The sequence below is a fragment of the Gossypium hirsutum genome, chromosome D02 (assembly GCF_007990345.1).
Source record: "Gossypium hirsutum isolate 1008001.06 chromosome D02, Gossypium_hirsutum_v2.1, whole genome shotgun sequence".
NCBI classification, from domain to species: domain Eukaryota; kingdom Viridiplantae; phylum Streptophyta; class Magnoliopsida; order Malvales; family Malvaceae; genus Gossypium; species Gossypium hirsutum.
The window spans coordinates 6,058,702-6,082,523 of NC_053438.1; the positions used below are offsets into that span (position 1 = coordinate 6,058,702).

Genomic DNA, 23,822 nt, shown 5'->3' on the forward strand with positions numbered 1-23,822 from the left:
CCTTGCCTCCCTAAGTTGTAGTGGAGCAGGTGGAAGATAGCAGATATTGCCTTCCTATATCGACAGTGAAGCAGATCGAAGATACCAGCCTTGCCTCCCTAGGTTGTAGTGGAGCAGGTTGAAGATAGCAGATCTTGCCTTCCTGTACCGACAGTGAAGCAGATCGAAGATACCAGCCTTGCCTCCCTAGGTTGTAGTGGAGCAGGTTGAAGATAGAAGATCTTGCCTTCCTGTACCGACAGTAAAGCAAATCGAAGATACCAGCCTTGCCTCCCTAGGTTGTAGTGGAGCAGGTTGAAGATAGAAGATCTTGCCCTCCTGTACCGACAGTGAAGCAGATCGAAGATACCAGCCTTGCCTCCCTGGGTCGTAGTGGAGCAGGTTGAAGATAACAGATCTTGCCTTCCTGTACCGATGGTGAAACAGATCAAAGACACCAGCCTTGCCTCCCTGGGTCGTAGTGGAGCAGGTTGAAGATAGCAGATCTTGCCTTCTTGTATTGACAGTGAAGCAGATCGAAGATACCAGCCTTGCCTCCCTAGGTTGTAGTGGAGCAGGTTAAAGATAGAAGATCTCGCCTTCCTATACCGACAGTGAAGCAGATCGAAGATACCAACCTTGCCTCTCTAGGTCATAGTGGAGTAGGTTGAAAATAGCAGATCTTGCATTCCTGTACCGAAAGTGAAGCAGATCAAAGACACTAGCCTTGCCTCCCTGGGTTGTAGCGGAGCAAGCTGAAGATAGTAGATCTTGTCTTCATGTATTGGCGTGAAGTAGCTCAAAGAAAGCAGATCTTGTCTTCATATATTAGCGTGAAGTAGATCGAAGAAAGCAGATCTTATCTTCATGTATTGGCGTGAAGTAGATCAAAGAAAGCAGATCTTGTCTTCATGTATTAGCATGAAGTAGATCAAAGATAGCAGATCTTGTCTTCATGTATTAGCATGAAGTAGATCAAAGATAGCAGATCTTGTCTTCCCATACTGGTGGTGAAGTAGATCGAAGATACAATTCTTATCTCTCTGAAGTTGCAGAGAGCAGGTCATATCAGGTCTTATCTCCCTGAAGTTGCAGTGGAGCAGACCCAAGAAAGTGAGTCTCATCCCTCTGAAATTGCAGTGGGGCAGACTAAATAAACAAATCCTATCTCCCTAAAGTTGTAGTGGAGTGGATTAGAATGATGGTTCTTATCTCTCTAAAATTACAGTAGAGCAGATCGCATCAAGTTCATCTTTAAGTTGAAGCAAATTATGTTGAAGCTATAGGTCTTATCTCCCTGAAGTTTCAGTAGAGTAGATTAAAGATAGTAAATTTTGTTCTCTTGAGAAACTACAGCGTACACATCCTATCTCCCTGACGTTGCAGTGGATGGGATCGAAGCACTAGTTCCTATACCTCTGAAGATGCAGTAGGAAGGAATGAGGCTACTTAAAGAAGCAGAGTACCAAGGTCCAGCACGACCGGGTAAAATTGGGTATTTTTAAAGTCTTTGCTCTGTCCCCGTTACACGATAACGAGCAAAGAGGGGCAGCTGTAATACCTAAATTTTACCCGGCCCCTAATAAACAGTCCATTTCTTTTACAAAAACCAAATCCGAATTACAAACAGGCCAATATAGCCCAAACCCGGAATAAAACAAAGGCCCAAATTGTGGTGGCCCAAAAATCATCAGAAACCCTAGGGTTTCTAATCTCCATCGCGCCGCAACAGTAGCCCAGACGCGCCTCTTCCCCTGCGCATGCTACACCACCGCGCATCTCCAGGCTGGCCATGAACCTGCACAGCAAGAAATAACAAAAAAGGAAATAAGAATCGGCAGAGTAACAAGAAAATCGGAGGAAATCAGCGAGATGCACTAAGAGATTTCATACCTTTTTTCTTTTGTTCATGACTGCTATAAAGCAGACTCAAAATATTGTAAAATGGAGGGATTCTTCCGGAAAATCAATAAAAAGAGAAAACAGATTCAAAAATATTGGAATAACATAGGGAGAGGGAAAACTTACCTTTTCGCCTGAATCGCCGAGTTGGTGCCCTCTCCGTCGCAATTGGAAACTGAGGCATCGACAGAGGCCGTAGTGTGGCTTGAACGGCGGCGGCAGTGAGGAGAGCAAAACCCTAGCAGAGGGTTCCTCTGCTGTTTTAAAACAAGGGAAAAAATGAAAAAATTTTTAAGAAAAATTGATTTTATAACGGTCATGAAACGACGCCGTTTGAGGTCTGCTTCAGTAGCCTCAAAACGACGTCGTATAGGCCGAAACCCGACGACCCGACCTGAAAGGCACTAGATCCGCGTGTTTTATAGCACATGGGAATTTTTTCCAATCACTCCCCTTACTTTTGTAGCGTATTTAAATTAAATTTCTGATTTTTTTAAATTTTGCTTCGCATTTTGTTTTATTGCAAATTGGTCCCCGTCGCTGCGCAGCGTTTTAGGGAGATGGATTATTTCTGATTTAGCCCCCCATGTAATCCGCGTGTCGCAATTTGGCCCACAATTTTGCTTAAATTTCATTTATTTCCTGTTGTTTTAATTTTGTTGACTATTTAGTCCTTTTTTTTATTTTTGTTTTTAAATTTTATTATTATTAATATTATAATTATTATTTCCATGTACATACATACATTTTTTTATAATATATATGTGCATATATGTTTTAAATTTTTGTAGAAGATATACAAGTACATATTTTATTTATTTTTTATCTTCACAATTTTTATATACACGCATATACATATATTTATTAATTAATTTCGATAATGTAATTATTATTTAATCTATATGTATATATATTATATGTACATGTACATGTATATATATTTATATTTATATTTATATTTATATTTTTTTCTAATGAATATTCTTTTATATTTATATATATACATATATATCTATGTTTTTTTATTTATTTTTGAAAATGCTTAAATACATACTTATATTTTTAACACATATTTTATAATTTATAAATATATATATACACATATTTATATATTTTTCTTTATTTTCACAAATGCATTACATATTTTGTTCATATAAATTTTATAATCCAAAATTTTATATGTAAATCATATGTATGTCTTTTATAATTTCGATGTATATATTATATATCTTTTTATTTATTTTGTTTATTTACTTCATTCGTTATTTATGTGTTCACATCTATATTTTAAAAGAATTTTTTTTTATTTTGCTCATTTATTTGATATTTTGCATGTCATTGTTTTTTTTATTTAATTTCGTTTATTTACTATTTATGTTATTTCTATATCATTGTCGTATTTATTATAATTTGTTATTGCGACATTTATACATACATTCAATATAACATTACATCATCTTCCTCCTCGATTTTAAAAATAGAAAATTTTCAAAATAGAGATAATACTCGTATTTAGGATTTTCAAGGAAATTGAGCCCTAACGTATTAGGTTCCAATTTTCTTTGTTAAATCTAACAATCGAGAATTGCTCTTTAATCAAAAAATAAAAACTCATTATTGAGAATTCAACATGTTGTGTCCTAACGTATTGGATGTGGCGCATTAATTTCTCGAAATGAAGATTTTTTTAAAAAAATAATAAGGAAAATATCCAATGTTTAGAATTTTGAGAGATTGTGCCCTAACGTATTGAGGCTCGATTTCCTTGTAAATTTTAAACAAATGAATATTCTTTTAAATTTCATTACACAAGTATTTTGGACAAACTCACTTTTGAATAAATAAAATATCGTGCCCTAACGCATTGGGTGTGACATTTTCTTCTCCAAAATGAGAGAGTCTTAATGAAAAACTCAATTTAATTAGGGATTATTTTTTTCATTCGACCTTAAGACATTAAATAATCAATTTGGTACCAATTTTGGGCGTTATGAGGGTGCTAATCCTTCCTCGTACGTAACTGACTCCCGGATCCGTTTTTCTAAAACTCGTAGACCAAAGCCGTTTTTAGGTGATCTAATCACACCTCAATAAAAGATTGGTGGCGACTCCCAATTTTTTGTTTTTTAAAGTCGACAACTAAAATCTCTGTTTTCAATGGTTTTGACATGTCTAATTTTGAATAGATTTTAATTTCAAGTTTAAAATTGTATTAACTATTCTTTATTTTATGTCCAACTATTATAATATATGTGTAATAAATAAATATTTTTCTCATGTTATTACACTTGTAACCAAACGAGGAATAAGAGTTGTGTTTTCAACCTTTATTAGCAAAAGTTGAAGGTTATTGAGTGAATTGATATAGAGTGCACGAGAATAAAGTTGCAATAAACTTTGGGCTGGTTGGATTTATATTAGAGTTTATACAATGATTGAATAGTGAATTTATTTCTGAATCAGTTCTTGCATATGTAGGTTTAAAATCGAACTATGTAAGCAATTGTAATGTTCTTTTCTATTTTATTCATTGTGTATTAGCGAAATCTTAAATATTATTTTTTTATATTTGAATAAAGGTTAAAATATACCATAAGTTTATGTACATTCCGACAATAGAAATACAGTGACTAAATTTTAAGATTTCGAAGAGTATAAACATTTATGACATATTTTAACCTTGAATGAAAGAAAAGAAATAATTAAGAAGTAGAAGGGAAGCCTCACTACACCAAAACAGGCCTTTGGCGGTATCTTTTGTGGCGTTTGATAGACAAACGCTGCTAAAAATCGACCATTAGTGGCGCTAATCCTAAAACGCCGCAAAAACCTGAACACATAGTGGCGTTTTCTAAAAAACGCCGTAAAAGAACATCATTAGTGGCGTTTAATTTACATGCGTGTGTTTCTGTTATAGTTGATTTATTTTTCAAATTCTTATATTATAATATACCATTTGTAGCTGAAAATGGTGGGACGCGCAGAGGTCAAGGACGTACGCTACTTAGAGAGTTATACTAGTTAGATCCAGTCGAGCGTGTCAAAGTTGGACGAAACAGTTTTGGTCAGCCTGTTGGATCAGAAGCTCGACTTTTAGCAGGATACATGGGCATTTTAGCACGAAATCCAAATATGTTGCCTATCAACTACGAGTCATGGCATGAAATGCCCGAAAGCAACAAAAACCAAGCCCTCGATAATATTAAGGTAAAAAAATGTTAATGCCATCTGTAATGCTTGGGAAATAGTTTCATTTATATTTACTTTATTAACTTGTGTTTTTTGTTTTTTGTAGGCGAGGTTTGCTTTAGAGGTCTCGAATGCTTACGTAAAGAAGGCATTGGGAAAAAGATGGAGAGACAATAAAAGTACTTTGAAGAAAAATTATTATAAAACAAAAACAACCCTAGATGAGAAATTGCAAAATGTCCCGCCGGGTATGTTGAGGTACCAATGGGAAGATGCGGTTAGATTTTGGCATTCGAAGAAAGGCGAGGTATGACGTACTTCCAAACTATTGTAATTATTTTAGTTTATAGTATTTTCTATTTACGTACTAAAAATTTCATAACGTAGGATCGTGAACAAGTTGGAAAAAGCAGCAGGCAGAAACAAAAATTCACCCACACAGCCGGGTCGAGAAGTTTTGCATGTGTAGCTTAGGCGGAGGTATTTTTAATTTTTTTAATATTGTCGAATATGTGTAACTTTCTGTTAAATAATATTTATACTACCATATTGTAGGAACTATCGTCCGGTCAAAAAGTTGGACGCCTTCAACTTTTTGAAATTACACATAGGAAGAAAGATGGATCTCCCATGACTCCTGAAGCTGGTGAAATAATGGTACGTTTACTTAATAAGATTTGACTTATTTTAGTTATTTTTAGTGTTTATTTTCTAATGGTTTAATTCATTGCTTGTAATGCGACTATTGTTATGTTGCATATGTTTTTTAATATATAATATTGCGTTCCTAACTATGTGATTTATTTATTAGGAAAAACTAAAGGATAAAAAGGCGGAGTACGAAGCGATTGCTTCTAGTGATAATTCTGTTCATCTTGAAGACATTGATAACCGGATTATTACTGAAGTTTTGGGTCCTGAAAGGTATGGTCGGGTTCGATTTCAATGATCTTTTGTTAGCCCAACCCAATATTTTGGATCCAGCTCCCACCAATACATGGCTTCGGGGAGTCAGGCTCAAGCTGAAGTTCAGAGGTTGAAAGACCAGATGGCTGAAATGCAAGCGACCACAGTTGAGGTTCAAAGGAAATATGAAGAACTCCAGCTACAACTTAAAGCAGAGACGGCAGCGAGGGAAGCAGAAGCTGCAGCGAGAGAAGCAGAGCAGGCCAAAAAGTACGACGAACTCCAGCAACAGCTTCAGGCTGTGATGAAGATGTTTCAGTCGCAACTTCCGCCTTCATAGTGTATGACATAAATATTTTTATCATTTTAACTTTTAACATTTTTGCAAAAATACTATGAATTCACTTTTATTTATTGATATTAATATTATTTTATTCGTTTAATTTGAAATATTATATAAATTTATTGCTTTTGGCTGGTTTAAATCTGGTTGCTTTTGATTTGTTGCTACAGGAGGGCTGAAAAAATGAAAATTTTAATATAAAAAAATCCCAAAAATAGTGGTGTTTTTGTATAAAAGCGCCGCTAAAGAATTCTTTAGCGGGGTTTTTAAAAAAAACGTCACTATTTTTCATGTTCTTTAGCGGCGCTTAAGAATAAACGCCGCTAAAGTACATGGTCTTTAGCGGCGTCTTTTTCTAAGCGCCGTTAAAGCACATGGTCTTTAGCGGCGTTTTTTTCTAAGCGCCGCTAAAGAACATTGTCTTTAGCGGCATTTTTTCCTAAGCGCCGCTAAAGAACATGGTCTTTAGAGGCGTTTTTTTGTAAGCGCCGCTAAATAACATTGTCTTTAGCGGCGTTTTTTTTAAGCGCCGCTAAAGAACATGGTCTTTAGCGGCGTTTTTGTTTGTAAACGCTGCAAACGTTTGCGACGTTTTCGTTAGCGGCCTTTTTTGCGGCGCTTCTGGAAGCGCTGCAAATACCTTTAGTGGCGTTAAAAAGCGCCGTAAAAGGCCTAAAAAAAGGCCGCTAAAGACCTGTTTTGGTGTAGTGCCTTTGAATAGGTTGCCAAGTGCAGCTACATTTCAGGGCGATAAAATACAACCTTCATTTGCAAAACATTAATGATAATTAGATGGCATAAACAAGGTACAAAATACATGTATTTATGTTATTTGGACTTCAAATATTTTTTTTTGTAGGATTATATCTCGTACTCATGGTAATTACCAAGAGTATTGGACTTGAAACCAGCAGCACAATAATCAAAATAGTATTCCCATGTTCGAATGAACTTGTCATTGAATCCCAAAGCATTGATTTTGCTATGTAACCACGACACAATCAACTTTCCAAATTTCATTAATACTACATAAGGTATTATTTATGTTCGACACGTATTTTAATATTCTTAAAAGACATATCTTGGTACCTACATTTAGGTATGTGTTGGAGACAAAATTTCAAATAAGAAAATGGAAGAGTTGGAATAGCACACAAATGTACCTCTGCTTCTCCAAGAAATTCTTTCTCCAGTGTCTAAGAGTTTGGTAGTAATGACGTCCTATGTTTCCCACATACTCCACACTACAATTACACATCTTCCTTCACTTTTCTCCATAACCAAATATGTGTATAATAGAAACCAAAACAAAATGCAAGGATATGTGCATAAAAGTTTACTAGGGAGGAAATTGCATTATACCAGAGTCTGGATGCAGCATTCATGGCTGTTGTTACCCTACCAGGGAAGATGTATTCCTTGATAAAATCTGAACTCTGCCTGTATTCATCGAAACGCTTTTCTGGTATTGATGTGAACTGCAGTAACATGAACCACCCCACGCATTAGACAAAATAAATGTACTAGCTAATAATGATGGCCATAGTTAAATGGCTATAATAATATTCTTCAAGCTTTAGCTACTTGTAAAACAAGAAGGCCATCTTCTACTAACACTGATTTGCAACAATCGAAGAAGTCTTCCATGTATTCATGGCCAACAGCTGCTATCATCTCACTGGAGATGGCCATATAGTATTATGATCTTTTCTTGGGTATGTAATGGGGGTAACATTGGTGGCTTAAAGAACTTACCAAGATATAATTTTGTCATACTTGTAGGTGCTAGGTAGTTGTCGATAGTCACAGAGTTGAAATCTTATATTTTCCTGACAATAAAGTTCAAAGAAATTCTGAATCCTAATCCACGGAAGTCGACTTTCAAAGTTAAAATACAGAGATAGCAATGGCTATGAACCCCTAAAGTCAATCAGATGCAATGGCCAGAGCCATTGACAAAATTAAAAGCATATCATGACTTCAATTTGGCCTTCTCTATAATGGTAGATAATTAGCAGCTTATATTTTTTTGTCATTAAGTTGCAGTTTATCATATAGGTACCTGAAGTCCAGCTTCCTTCACTCTTTTTTCTGCAAGTTTGAGCTGCTCTTCGGATAAAGTAATCCAGGTATATTTGCATCCGGTTCATTTGACAACCTCGATAGCTAAGCCTCCCCAACCACATCCAATCTCAAGAATTTCATCTTGTTATCAATTCTAGCCTGGAATATTGCAAAAGGAAAATTTGATAGGTTAAGGTATGGCTAGAAAGTATTATTACTATAAGGAATTACTTCTTCAATTAGAAGAGAGAATTTTCTCTGTTGTGCATCTGTCAAATCTTCATCTTCTGTCTGTAAAACAAACCAAAAATGAAGTTACCAACAATCTTATTTTAATAAATTATTACATGAAATGGCAAGCATTGACAGTGAGTCTAACCTTAAACACTGCACAGGAGTGTGCCATTGTTTCATCCATGAATAATGCAAAGAGTTCATTACTCTATGAACAAAAACCATAGAATATTTTTATATGCATTTGGTATGTCTTAAAATCTAAAAAAGCTGCATATTATCACTATACATATTAGTTGTTTCATGTTTGAACTTGCATAAAGACTATTGTAGCAATAAATTTTATGTCATGGCCTCGTACCAGGTCGTAATGGCGTGAAATGTTCCTACGAGCTTGTGTAAGAGTATTTCTCCTTGAGAAATGCTTGAAGCAATACTTTGCAGATGTTAAACCAGCTGTAAAAAAAACGGTGTCCATCGACGCCTAAACAGAAGGAGTTAGATACAATCTCAATTGAGATTTAGGAGAAGAATATAAAAGCTATGTTACTCTTCGATTCTTCAATTTTCTTGAAATGCCAGCTTCCGACACCCATATGTTAGACACGGCTATTTGTATGACATGATTATGTTAAAACTTTTTTCAAAATGTCTTTGTATTTAGAGGATCATATCAACATAGGTAATGTATTATTGTGGTTTACAATTAGTAGTATACCTTTTCTTAATTGAGCTGGAAGAAATCAAACCTCTGTTGGCAAAAAGAATCTGCAGGTAACAAGGCAAATATAATGAAAATAAATACCAGTGGTTATAAACTCATTGCTATTATCATGTCAAAATTTTTTTACCATTAAAACGTTTAAAAAACCATATCTTTTATCACCAAAAGAAATATCTCCATTGATATATGCATCTGCAAGGCTTATATCTGCAGCAGTCCTAACCTGAAAAGCAATTTTTGTACTCATTAGTGGCTGATATATAAGGAAATTACATCGTTACGAGAATTTACCTTCCAATAAAAATGGGGGTTGTGAACATTAATAACAGTTTTTAGAGAACACTTTTTAGTAGTTCCTTCAAAGGTAAACATAGTACCACCGTTCTCCAATAAACTGCTCACGGAAAAAGTAAAAGATATTGATTGTTAAAACTATAAACAAAAAATGATGTTCATGGTTGAATGAATCAGTGGCATAGACTGAACATAGATTGTAGCAACTCACATAACAGACCCAGTTGATATAAAATGACTGAGGAATTTAGTAACAAAAAGACGTGCCTCGGTTTCCACTAGAGAGGGTACCATAGGCTTTAGATTGCTTAGAAGAATATAACAACTTTTTCCCAGCAAACCATTTGCAGCAATCATCCCAGCCTGGAAAGAAGTGAACATCACTTGTGAACTGCATTATTAATTAAACTCTTTTTATTTGTTTCAATCAAACTCTGATTAGTTTAAATTATTTTATTATTATTTGACCTATGAATTTAGCTTATAAATAGGTTCTTTTATAACCTTAGAAAACACACCTATTAAAGATTAGAACTAATAACACATTTAGAGAATTTTGTGTTTACGTCTTAAGCGTTCTTTGTTTTCGGGTTTTCGGGGTTCAGTTTTAATCTCCATCTTTTGTACTCATTATAGTAAAATTATTTTTACCTGTGATTTTTTATCTTCTTTGAAAGGGTTTTTCCACGTTAAATTTGTATGTTTAATTTCTCAATTTCTTATGCTATTTTTACTTGTTCATTGCTTAATCGGGTCGATTCTTAACAAGTGATACCAGAGCTAATTCAATTTTCATAAATCAGCCCATTTAGAGATGGTAACAACAAGGTTTGAAATTGAGAAGTTTGACAGTGAGACAAATTTCAATCTGTGATAAGTTCGGATGATAGCAATTCTAGTTCAATCCGGCTTGAAAAAGGTTGTTACCGGGAAAAAGCCTGAGAATCTAAATAAAACAGAATGGGAAGAGCTTGATGAAAAGATTTTTTCTGCAATCCAGTTGTGCCTCGCGAATACAGTATTGCAGGAGGTATTGATGGAGAAGACCTCATCCACCTTGTAGAAAAGGTTAGAAACTCTTTATACGATTAATTCTCCGGCTAACCTTTTAGTATTGAAACAACGTCTATTCATTACTCTTTTAAATGATTTAAAGAACGTTGAGGTTCAGATTGACGATGAAGATAGGCTATGCTATTATTGTGCTATTTACCCCATTCATACAAGTTTTCCAAGGAGACACTGGTTTATGATAGAGACAAACTCTCATTCGAAAATGTAAAGGGTCATTTGTTGAGTAGAGACAAACTCGACAATGAGTTCGGTTTGGATAACAAGGCAGATAGGCAAGCTTTCGTTTTGGTAGCGTCAAAGAAGTGAGACAAAAGGTGTCGCTATTATAAGAAGCTAGGTCACATCAAAGTAAATTGTTATAAATTGAGAAATAAAAGAATTGTTGAGAGTAATGAGGAAGATGTAGCTGGTGCTAATTTGGCCGACAAAAGCGGTGATGATTTCTTATTAATGTCAACAAGCGAAAACTCTAAGCTTACATCCAAGTGGATCCTAAATTTGGGATGCTCTTTCTACATGTGTCCCAATAGAGAATGGTTTTCCACATACAGTTCGATTGAATGTGGAGTTGTGCGCATGGGAAACGATTCATCCAATAAGGTAATTGGTATTGGTACTGTCAGGTATGTACTTGATTTACGAAAGAATCTCATTTCTTGAGTATTTTAGACTCGAATAGATGCAGAACCAACATCAAGTCGAGCGACATTAAGGTATCTCGTGGAGCTCTCATTTTGTTAAAAGGTAAAAGAACTGGTAGTCTTTATATTCTTGAAGGTTCTACAGTGATCGGTGAAATCAAATGTACCTCGTCCATTACGGAGTTGAAGTCAACTCGTTTGGAGCAGAGACAACTTAGTCATAGGAGGGAAAAAAAGTTATGACCGTTTCGTTGAAGAGAGATTCTCTTTTGGATGCAAGTTTTGAAAAGTCAGGGCATTGAATTCGTGAAAATCAGACCCAGGTTAGTTTTGATTTGGCAGTGTACAAGCCGAAGGCTAGAAGTCTTTTAGTTTCTAAACACAGATTCGACTCAGTTAATTCCCTGCATAGTTCAAGATAGGCTTGTGGCGGGCTTTGGCAAAGATGACGTTGTGAAAATATGAGTCAAAGTGGAGATTTGTTAAGTATGACTCCTATTTCAGTCAAATTTGAGAAATAATCTTCTAGTTAAACTCTGTTTATTTGTTTTAATCAAACTCTAATTAGTTTAGATTATTTTATTATTATCTGACCTATGAATTTAGCATATAAATAAGCTCTTTTACAACCTTAGAGAACACTCTCATTAGAGATAAGAACTCATAACACATTTAGAGAATTTTGTGTTTACGTTTTAAGGATTCTTTGTTTTCGAGTTTAGTTTTTATCTCCATCTTTTGTACTTTTCGTTCTTTTGCCATTGTAGTAAAATTATTTTTGCCCGTGATTTTTTATCCTATTTGGAGGAATTTTTTCATGTTAAATTTGTGTGTTCAATTTCTCAATTTCTTCCACTATTTTTACTTATTTGTTGCTTAATTGGGTAGATCCCCAACATACACTTTTTTTTAAAAATAAAATAAAAAACTTGGTGAAATATTATATTAGAAAAACATCCTAATCATATAGGATATCAAGGTGAACTAATTTGATAACATGGTAAGATAAGAAACGATCACAATTCCTACAACTAACCAAGTTACAAAGTAATGTATGGTTAAAAGTTCACTACCTTTAATCCATCTTCATGGAAACCATAACCTAGAAAAGGGAAGTTACTATGATGAATTACTTGTGCCAAAAGATACTATAAATAGAAAACCAATGCTTAGAAATATAGATATGACATGAGGACATGCATAAAACTAACATATGATATATCTTAGTATTAGCCAACTAGCAGCTATAACAAATCATTTCTGCTGTGAGTGCTAAATTCATGCTAGCTTTCACTGAACCTTAGACAAACATATTTATCCATATTCATATTTACGGTAGGTTAGATGAATACTAAATCTTTTATAACAGAATCTGCTCACCTTCGCATGCTCCGCTAAACCAAATTCCAATCAAGCTCAAGCATAGCCCACAAATTATTAACATAAGTTTATATATTGCATATGCAAATAATTATATTCATCCAATATAAAAATAATTTAATGTATTTATTTCTTTAAATGTGTATAATTGAATCAAAGTTAAAGTTTCAGATATATATATTTGAATCGCAATTAAAGTTTTATGTGTATAACTGCACCAAATCAACGTTCATATATCAAATTGCACATTGAATCAAAGTTCATGTATAATATTGTGATTTTTTTAATAATTAATATGTTGAGGATCGACATGATTAAGTAACGAACAACTAAAAATAACGAAAGAAATTTAAAAATTGAATATATAAATTTAACGTGAAAAAACTCATTCGAAGATGATAAAAAACCACGAGTAAAGATAACTGTACTATAATGGCAAAAGAACGAAGAGTACAAAAGGTGGGATAAAAACTAAATCCAAAAACCTAAAGACAAAGAAACCTCAAAATGTAAACACAAAATTCTCCAAAAGTATTATAAGTTCTAATCTTTTAATGGGTGTATTTTCTAATATTGCAAAAGAGATAGGATAAATTCGTAAGTCAACTAAAACAAATAAGCAGAGTTTAATTAGAAAATTATCTCTCAAATTTAACTGAAATATGAGATATACTCAGCATAATAAAGAAATATTTTAATACGATTATTATTTAGGAGGTTATTATTGTATTTCCCCTTTTTTAAGGAATTTTTTAAAAAAAAAAGTATATCATTTAGTTTTGTTCCTCTAGTTGTTTTCATGTTAGTACACTTTTTTTTTATACATTTCAATCAAGTTAAGAGAAATTAATGTAAGCTTTAGAAGCGCACAAAACCCAAGATGGTCTACAAAGGTGACTCTCCATAGCTCTTAAACACGTGTAAGAGGCTCACCATGACTTAGCAGTTTACATTTTCATAAGGACACTTGTAAGCTGGAGAAGACTTAAAAGGAGCCTATATACCTCCCGTCGACTAAGGAGAATAGGAGGGAAACTAGCGTTATTCTGTCAAATCCTCGTCAAACTCTACCAACCTCCCACAGATTCACTAGAAATCGTGTAAATCGTCACCCACCACCAAACTACACAAAAATAAAGGCTTATTACACTCGTTTAACCAAATGCTCCATTTTTTTATATGGGATTAAGCATCATTTAATCTCTGAATAATTGGTAAAAAATTTTAATTTGGTCACTAGATTTTCTTTAGTCCATATCAGTCTTGAAATTTAGAAATTTCTTTTCATTTGATCCTGAATTTAGATTTCCTTTAACAACATGACATTATGAGATTATGCAACGTCATCACTTGAAAATTTAAATTATATAAAATAAAAAATATTTTAAAAAAACCACGTCATCCGACCTTAACAAAAATCTAAGTTTAAGGATTAAATTGAAAAAAAAAATCAAAATTTGAAACTAAAAAAAGTTCAAGGACCAAGATGCGAAAAATCAACAAGTTCATGGCTTTATCCCTTCTATATTTCCTCCTCCTGTCGGTGTCAAGAAAAAAAACATTTCATTTAAAATAAAAAAAGAAGTATCTAAGTGAAATAGATCGAAGGCGTTCTAGTATTTTGCACTAGTCTTTTTGTTCCATATAACCTACTAAATTTAGTATAAGTTACGGTTATACACTCAATTAAGTAAATTGCAAAAAAAGTATATTTATAATAATAATATAATGTAACAGGCCCAATTAGCCTGGGCCCGCACAAACCAAAAAAATAAATTAGAGGTCACAGTCCAATTTTTACAAGCCCAATAGCAGGCCCAACAACCAACTACAAACCCTAGCCCAACAAAACCAATTCACCGAAACCCTAAGAGCCTCCAGCAGACTCCAGCCGTCGCACGTCTCGAAACCGGCCTCCTCCACGCCTTGCGCCGTACCCCCCACGTTTCACCTGCAAAGTGGACTAAAAGATTCCGAAAGAGAAGAATAGTGTAAAATAAAAAATAAATTGTATTTTCTTTCGGCTATAAAAGGCAGACATCAAATCTGTAAAATAGGAGGAGGATTTTTTTTTTTGAACAAAGAGAATACAAAGAAAAGAAAAAACAGATTCGAAAAACGGAGGTGATTATTTTTTAGTTTACTTTGTGGGTGTTCGATTTTGTTTACTTATTTATTTATTTAGTTTTAATTTTTTTTTATTTTTTATTTACTTAAAATATAAAAATGGAGAGGGGAAACTTACCTTTTTACCGGAATCGCTGAGTTATTTTGGGTTTGGTATTTTGGGTTATTTCGCATGCAGCCCCTCTTCCTTCCATGTGCATTTCAATTTGGTCCTTTTTTTATTTTCTTTCACATTTAACCGCATATTTGATTTTTTTTTGATTCAATCTAGTCAGTGCAAAAGTGTTGCGTTTTGAGGGGAAGGAATATTCTTTTTTGACCCCCATAAAATCCACATTTTCGCATTTTGATCCTTTTTTGTTCTAAATTTCATTTGTTTCCTAGTACTTCTTTTTAATTATGATTTATTTATTTATTTATTTTAGTTAGTTTAATATAGTATTTATTTTTCTTCTTCTTCTTCTTCTTCTTCTTCTTCTTCTTCTTCTTCTTCTTCTTCTTCTTCTTCTTATTATTATTATTATTATTATTATTATTTTATCTTCATAATACATTTTTTTATTTTTTAAAATATATGTGCATATATGTTTTAAACTTTTGTAGAAGATATACGTGTACATATTTTATTTATATTTTATTATTATTTTATCTTCATAATTTTTTATATACATGTATATACATAGACATTTATATTTTATAATACATATACATTTTCGTTATTTTATAATCCATGCACATATACATATATTTTTATAATATATATACATAATTTTTTAGAAATTATTATAAGTTTTTGTTTTATATATTTCATTCCTTTTTATATGTATGCTTTTTAATATATGCATACACATATTTTCAAATTTACTTATATATTGTACTTATATATATACATATTTTGTAAATACATATACATATATAATTCATATTAAAGTATTTGTTTTATGTTGTATATTAACATTTTATCATTTTTTTAAAAAAGGAAAATATATTTGGTTTCATCAAAGCATTAAAACTATTTTTGTTCAAAGGCTTTCAAAATAAGGCAATATTCGATATTTGGGATCTTCTAGGGGATTGAGCCCTAACGTATTGAGTTCCAATTTTCTTCGTTGAATCTAAATAATCGAGAATGCTCTTTAATCAAAAACATAAAAGCTCATTATCGGGAAATCAATACGTTGTGCCCTAACGCATTGGATATGACACATTACTTTCTCGAGATGAGGATTTTTTTTTAAAAATAATAAAGGCAATATTTTGTATTTGGGAAATTCGAGAGATCGTGCCCTAACTTACTGGGTTTCGATTTTTCTCTTTTAACCCAAATAATCGAATATCCTTTTGGAATTTAAATGCATGAGTTTTAAATCAAAAGATAAACTTAATTTTGAAGATTAAAAATATTGTGCCCTAACTCAATGGGTGTGATGTTTTATTTCTTTAAAATAAGAATGTTTTATTATTTTAATTCATTCAAGTTAAAAAGTTTTCTTTTAAAATCTTTTCAAATTTTTGGCACCAAGACATTAAACAATCAATTCGGTACCGATTTTGGGCGTTACGAGGGTGCTAACCCTTCCTCGTGCCTAACTGACTCCCGAACCTATTTTCTCAAAATTCGTAGACCTAAAATCGTTTTCAAGGTGAACCGATCACACCGTAATAAAAGATTGGTGGTGACTCCAATTTTTGTTTTTAGAAAGTCGACCTCATTTTTTTTAAAATATATAAAAGTGGTTTCGACAGCTTGGCGACTCCGCTGGGGACCGGTTAGAGAGTCGAGCCGTAAATTGATTAATTTTTGTCTTTTGGTCGAGAAATTAAAATTTGTTTTAAAATCACGATTCTCTCTTATGCATTATTTTCATGATTTTGATCATAATATGTTTTGTTTGGTTGGTCCAAATATGTTAATATGTATTGCATTTTGCATTGCATAGGTTGGTCAATTTTACCCCTATAAGTGGGAGCGAGAAACTAGTCCTTCGTGAGGTTTTCACCTCCGTGCAGGATAGTGGACCGCTTTCGGGATGCATCCGTGCCTATGTCTTCGTGAGATTTTCGTCTCCGTGCAGCCATAGGGAAATGTATTCCACTGAACTAAACTCGGTCCATATGAGCCTATAATGGGTGAGGATCGATGAATCTGCTGGTTCGGGTACCCTTTACTCTAGAAGCCAAACCTCATATAGTGAACCTTAGGAACTCACCCTAGGTAGAACTACACTAAACCCTAGTAGGTACCCGAATAGGTGTTTTATTATTTCTTTATTGTATTGGATTCTACGTTTATATCTGATACTAACTTGTTGTGTTCTGTTTTGGCTGCATGACATTTTGTCTGCATGACATTTCATCATAGAAAAGAGGTGTTGATTCACGTTTGGTTGCTAAATAGAGAGCTTTCCATGGAAAACGGATTTCTTAATAAAGTGGAAGTCACCCAAGAAAATGTGATGCGAGAAGTGTAACAAGAGGAGTATACGACCTTGCTACGTTGCCTAAAGATTCAAGTTAGCAAAGATTATTCAAGAGTCGTCAAACTTCCCAACCTTTTAAAGAAGCTCATGAGCATGAGTGAGTGAGGAGTTGTGAGCTAGATCAAGCAAAAGGAGCTAGTAGATGTCTATTGGAAAATTCGCAAGATGCATCTTAATATCCGGATGATCGAGGGCAAAGCCGTATATATATCCACTTTATATAAAGAAAATTATCTTCTAGTAAAGTTTTCTAAATTTAATTGAATCTGAATCAACGTCTCTTTAGGCATTCATTTCATGCATTTGCATTACATGACATCATATGCATTAGAATCCATTGAAAGAGTCTAATTGAGTAAAATTATTTCAATTAATTTAGAAAACCAACACCTTTACAATATCCAAGTAAAGACTAGAGAAATAGAACAAAGGTTGGAGAAATTAGAGCGAATGCAAATACAGATGCAAGAGCAACTGACCAAATTTCAACAGGAAATGAGAGATATGATGATAGAATTACAGAGAACTATGACGAGCCAGTTAACCCGATTGCTAGCTGGAGAGTTAGAAAAGGAGAAAAACCCAGTGGTCCACTTTGAGGATGATAATGAAGACCCTACTTATCACTTAAGTTTTACTCCGATAAGTGTCTAGGTTCAGCCAGATGCACGTCCACAAGGGGTACTCTTTACTATCAGGCCCTAACAATATCAGACTGGTACATTGACCCCGACGAATTACTCGACAGGCCTAGGTTCTAATTTAAGAGGCAATATAACCAATCCTGTGGCTCTTGGTAATCCAACAGAAATAAAACAGGCGATGGTAGAATACCTAGATACTGTAAAAGCCCCAAAGAAGAAGGGGAATAAAGTGGATAATGCAAGTAGGTACAACAGGGGCTACTCAAAACCAATCACTGTGGAACAGCCAAAGACAAAAACCACCAACCATCAGGACCCTTTAAAGCAAGAGCCTTACATGAGGACAAATATAGGAAAGCTTCAGTTCAAGCCTATACCGATGTCATATAGAGAGCTATATCAAGGCTTATTTGATGCACATGTGGTATCCCCTTTCTACTTGAAACTAATGCAGCCCCCATTTTCTAAAGGATACGATGCAAACGCTCAGTGCGAATATCATGCAAGAATCACGGGGCATTCGATAGAAAACTGCATCACCTTCAAGAGGATAGTTGAAAGACTCATTAATATAGGCGTTGTCAAATTCGATGAGGCCTCTAGTGCAAAAAATTCGCTACCCAATCATATTGATAATAAGGTGAATGTGATGTATGAAGAAGTGTTGGGAAGCGTTCACATCAATGTCGTATTGGAAGACACAAAAGAAAAGGGACCTTGTTAGATATTCGCCCTTATAAACTTGAGAGTGTTCTAAATAATTGAACTGCGGAAGAAATCCCTGTAGTTTTTAGAGCTTATTTAGAGTAATGTTCAGAACACACTTGTTTCTTTTAGCCTAGAGGCAATAAGAATTCCTTTATGAAATAGGCTCATGTCTGAACGTCGTTATTCTAATAAAATATATCTTTGCATATATTTTTGAGCCAATATATTTTCATTCTTTTCGAATAATTATTCTTTCATTCTTTTGGATTTTCTTCCACATCATTCTTTTATTCATTCATAATCATATTCTACAAATAATTATTCATAAATTCATACATTCTTTTGTATATTCTTTGGTACTTACTATAGGTCCCCAGATATCAATGACATGAGTGACGCTGCTACAGACTCAGAATTTCCTTCTGAGCGAGGCATGTGTTTAGAGGGATCTCATAACTTTGAAAATGACACAGATTGTAGCCTATCTTCGGACTTGTTGAGGATGGTAGAGCAGGAAGGAAGTTTTACCTCCTAATGAGACAATGGAGATTGTGACCTTAAGGGAACGTGCATAACCGGAGAAACAAAATAAGACATTGTTGAGTTACCTCAAGAGTTCAAAGATGTCTTCACATAGGCATACCAGGATATGCCCGGGTTAAGCACTGACATTGTAATCTGAACAACAGCACAATATCAGAAATTTACAGTATGTTCAAGATTAACATCATGAATAATGCAGTGAAAGTTCTTTACCGAGGCAATGCCTTCTCTTTGACTTATAATAGCCTTGCCCCTGAAAAATGAGAAGGGACCAAGGTGAAAACCCGAAAAGGGCGACTCAAATTTTGAGCAAAATAGGGCCTGGACATCATCATCATCGAAGGCTTTTAATGGGCATTGCTTCATTTTTAAGATCATTAATTCTTTCACTAAATGGGTAAAAGTTGCTTCATACGCCAATACCATCATATGTCAATTCCAGAGAAGATGGTGTTGGAAAATGCGTTGAACTTGAATGATAGCGCCATAGCTGAGGTTTGTAATCAATTCCAAATTAGACACCACGGTTCATCACTGTATCGCCCAAAAATGAATTGCGGGAAAAATGTCTGAGACTTACAAGGGCTGGCATGAGAAATTAAGAAATTACCATTTGCCCTCATTGCTTGTCGAACATCTATCAAGACTTCCACCGGGGTAACACATTTCTCTTTGGTTTACGGGATGGAAGCAGTTTTACCCATTGAAGTAAAAATTCTTTTTCTCCGGGTATTGCATCCAATTTTCAACACAATTAGATATATCAAAGGCGAATAATGCGAACCTACAACCAAAAGGTTCATCTCAGAGAATTCAATAAGGGGAACCTAATGTTGAAAAAGATCTTTCCTATACAAAAGGGTTTTAGAGAAAAATGGATGCCAAAGGCCTTTTCCGAATGAGCTTTGATCTTGAGTAGAATGGATGGTAAAAACTTGCCAAATCCTGTAAACTCAGATTCAGTCAAGAATTACTTCACCTGAAAAAGGAGAAGGGACCAAGGTGAAAACCCGCAAATGGCGTTTTGATTCTTAAAAAAAAAAGACCAAGGTGAAAACTCACAAAGGGCGCTTTGGGTCCAAAAAAATAATAATAAAGGAAAAAGAAAAAGAAAATGGAGAGGCCAAGGTTAAAACTCACAAAGGGCGCCTTGAGGCCAAAGGGGATTTGAGTTGAAAACCTGAAAATGGCGGCTCAAATATTGACCAGAATGGGGTACGAGGTGATCAAAGCAATTCGAATTTTGACCGGATTGGGGCATGTGGTGATCTTGTTATATCTGAATCAACAAAAAAGGGTAGGCAACATCTTGGGGTATCGACAAAGTACTTTAGATCTCCTAAACATATGTCAAACTCAGAATGATCTTCAGAAAGTTGGTATAGAGAAGCTTAAGCTGCGATATTTGGGGCACCAAATTTTTATACTATTTATACTGAATTTGTTATTCTTGGAATACTTCATTCATGTCCAAGATACACATTCCCAATCAATTTCATTATTATCCTTCTGCACTATTTTTGATAATTTTATTCCTTTCGAGCTATGCTCAGAACCAACTTTATTATTATCTATTATTATGACCTTTTTTTCCAAGCATGTTGTATTGGAATAATGATTAATGGACTAATAAAACTTTCACAATGGAAGTTTTGCATATTATTCTAGAAGTTTCCAAATAATACAGGAACCTGAAACAGGACTATTGTTTAGAACGCATCAAGTTTAAAGGTTGGAAATCTAAGAAGGAAGAGTCTAAATTAAGACTATCTCTTTGGATTTTGTTGTCAACAACATTGATTGAACAAAATGACAAGATATAGTGCTGGTGACAAAGCTTAAATGAATAAGCAAACAATGATCACCGAATAATAATAATAAGCTATTCTTGGAAAAGAGAATTCTTCATTTGTGCATAGGCATGGTGTAAAGTGCCAAAGAGTTTCATATTCTGTATCCTTGAATTGTGATAGGAGAGGATTGAGAAAAAGTCATATATTTCTACCCTTGGGTTACAGTGGGAGAATAATGGTACAAATTTTTACGTCCCAATGGATTGAACTTTGAGGTTTACTGTGGGGGCAATCTGACTAAGTGTTTCTTTGGAAACGCCAGCCGAGCAAGAAAGCGTTATAGTACGTCAGTGATAAAGCCTTAATAAACTTCGAGCAATGACAGCCTAAGCCGGATCATTCTTGAAAAAAATAAAATTCTGCATTCATTCAAATATCATTCATACACATCTAGTTAGGAGCATTTGATTCATGCTGATCATGACATCCTAATCATTAGGCATAATTAGGTTCATGAAATGAATCATACAGATCATATTCCCCAAAGAACAGATCGGTGAAATCATAAAGCCTTATCTCCCTGAGCAGCAGTGGAGCAGTCTGAAAAGAGCAGATCTTGTCTTCCTGTATTGGCAGCGAAGTAGATCGAAGATAGCAAATCTTATCTTCTTGTATTGGCAGTGAAGTAGATCGAAGATAACAAATCTTGTCTTCCTGTATCGGCAGCGAAGTAGATCAAAGATAGTAGATCTTGTCTTCCTATATTGGTAGAGAAGTAGATCAAAGATAGCAGATCTTGTCTTCCTGTATCGGCAGCGAAGTAGATCAAAGATAGCAGATATTGTCTTCCTATATTGGTAGCGAAGTAGATCGAAGATAGCAGATCTCGTCTTCCTATATTGGTAGTGAAGTATATCGAAGATAACAGATCTTGTCTTCCTGTATTGGCAGTGAAGTAGATCAAAGATAACAGATCTTGTCTTCCTGTATTGGCAGCAAAGTATATCAAAGCGAAGCAGGTTGAAGATATCAGTCTACTTTCCTGGCGTTGCAGTGAAACAGATTAAAGCTAAAAAGTAGCGAATCTTCTTTCCCTAGCGTTGTAGTGGAGTAGATTAATGCTGAAGGCAGCAAATCTCATCTCCCTAGTGTTAAAATTAAAGAAAGCAAGTCTTATCCCCTGATGTTGCAGTGGGGCAGATTGAAGATGGCGAATCTTATCTCCCTGAAGTTGCAGTGAAGCAAATCAAAGCCAATAATACTATCTCCCTAAAGTTGTAGTAGAGCAAATTAAAATGATAGATCTCATCTCTCTGAAATTACAATAGAGTAAATCGTATCAAATTCTATCTCTCTGAAATCGCAGCGGAGCGGATTAAGACCGCAGAGCTTATCTCCCTAAAGTTGCAGTGGAGTGGATCAAAATGATTGATCTTATCTCTCAGAAGTTACAATAGAGCAGATCACATCAGACTTATCTCTTTAAAGTTGCAGTGGAGCAAACACAAGTTGCAAACCCTATTTCCCTGATGTCGCAGCAGAGTGAATTGAAGCACCAGTTCTTATACCCCTAAGGATGCAGTGGGTTAGAACCAGGTTACTTGAAGAAGAGAAGCACTAAAGAAGTCGAAGCCCAGTAAGACAGGGCATAATTGGGCTTTTTAGTCTTTGCTCTGTTCCCGTTACACGACAACGAGCAAAAAGGGGCAGCTGTAACAGGCCCAATTAGCCTGGGCCAATACAAACCAAAAAAATAATAAATTTATGGTCACAGTCCAATTTTTACAAGCCCAATAGCAGGCCCAACACCCAACTACAAACCCTAGACCAACAAAACCAATTCACCGAAAACCTAAGAGCCTCTAGTAGACTCTAGCCACCGCACGTCTCGAAACTGGCCTCCTCCATGCGCGCCACGCCTTGCGCCGTACCCCCCACGTTTCACCTGCAAAGTGGACTAACAGATTCCGAAAGAGAAAAATAGCGTAAGATAAAAAATAAATTGTATTTTCTTTCGGCTATAAAAGGCCAACATCAAATCTGTAAAATAGGAGGAGGATTTTTTTTGAACAAAGAGAATACAAAGAAAAGAAAAAACAGATTCGAAAAACAGAGGTGATTATTTTTTAGTTTACTTTGTGGGTGTTCGATTTTGTTTACTTATTTATTTATTTATTTTTGATTTTTTTATTTTTTATTTACTTAAAATATAAAAAGGGAGAGGGGAAACTTACCTTTTCGTCGGAATCGCCGAGTTGGTGCCCTCTCCGTCGCAATTGGAGACTGGGGCATCGACAAGGCCATGGGGTGGCTTGAACGGCGGCGGTATAAGAAAATGAAACCCTAGCAGAGGGTTTCCCTGCTATTTAGTGTCAAAAAGGGGGGAAAGATTGAATTTTTAGGGAAAAATTTAGGTTTTATAAGTAAGTAAAACGGCGCCGTTTAAGGGGGTCTCTACGGCCTCAAAACGACGTCGTTTTCATCCTTATGGCCCTGGACCTGTGCAGTGACCCAACCCGGGGAAGGATCCACGCTTTTTGGTATTTTGGGTTATTTCGCATGCAGCCCCTCTTCCTTCCATGCGCATTTCAATTTGGTCCTATTTTTTTATTGTTTTATTTTCTTTCACATTTAACCGCATATTTGATTTTTTTTATTCAATCTAGTCAGTGCAAAAGTGTTGCGTTTTGAGGGGAAGGAATATTCTTTATTTAACCCCCATGAAATCCACATTTTCGCATTTTGATCTTTTTTTGTTCTAAATTTCATTTGTTTCCTAGTACTTCTTTTTAATTAC

General features: G+C 34.7%; 1 pseudogene; it reads right to left on the reverse strand.

Moving 5' to 3' along the window:
• Window positions 1-1,687: 1,687 nt before the first annotated feature.
• LOC107932123 (tuberculostearic acid methyltransferase UfaA1-like) lies at window positions 1,688-10,016 on the reverse strand (annotated as a pseudogene).
• Window positions 10,017-23,822: the final 13,806 nt, after the last annotated feature.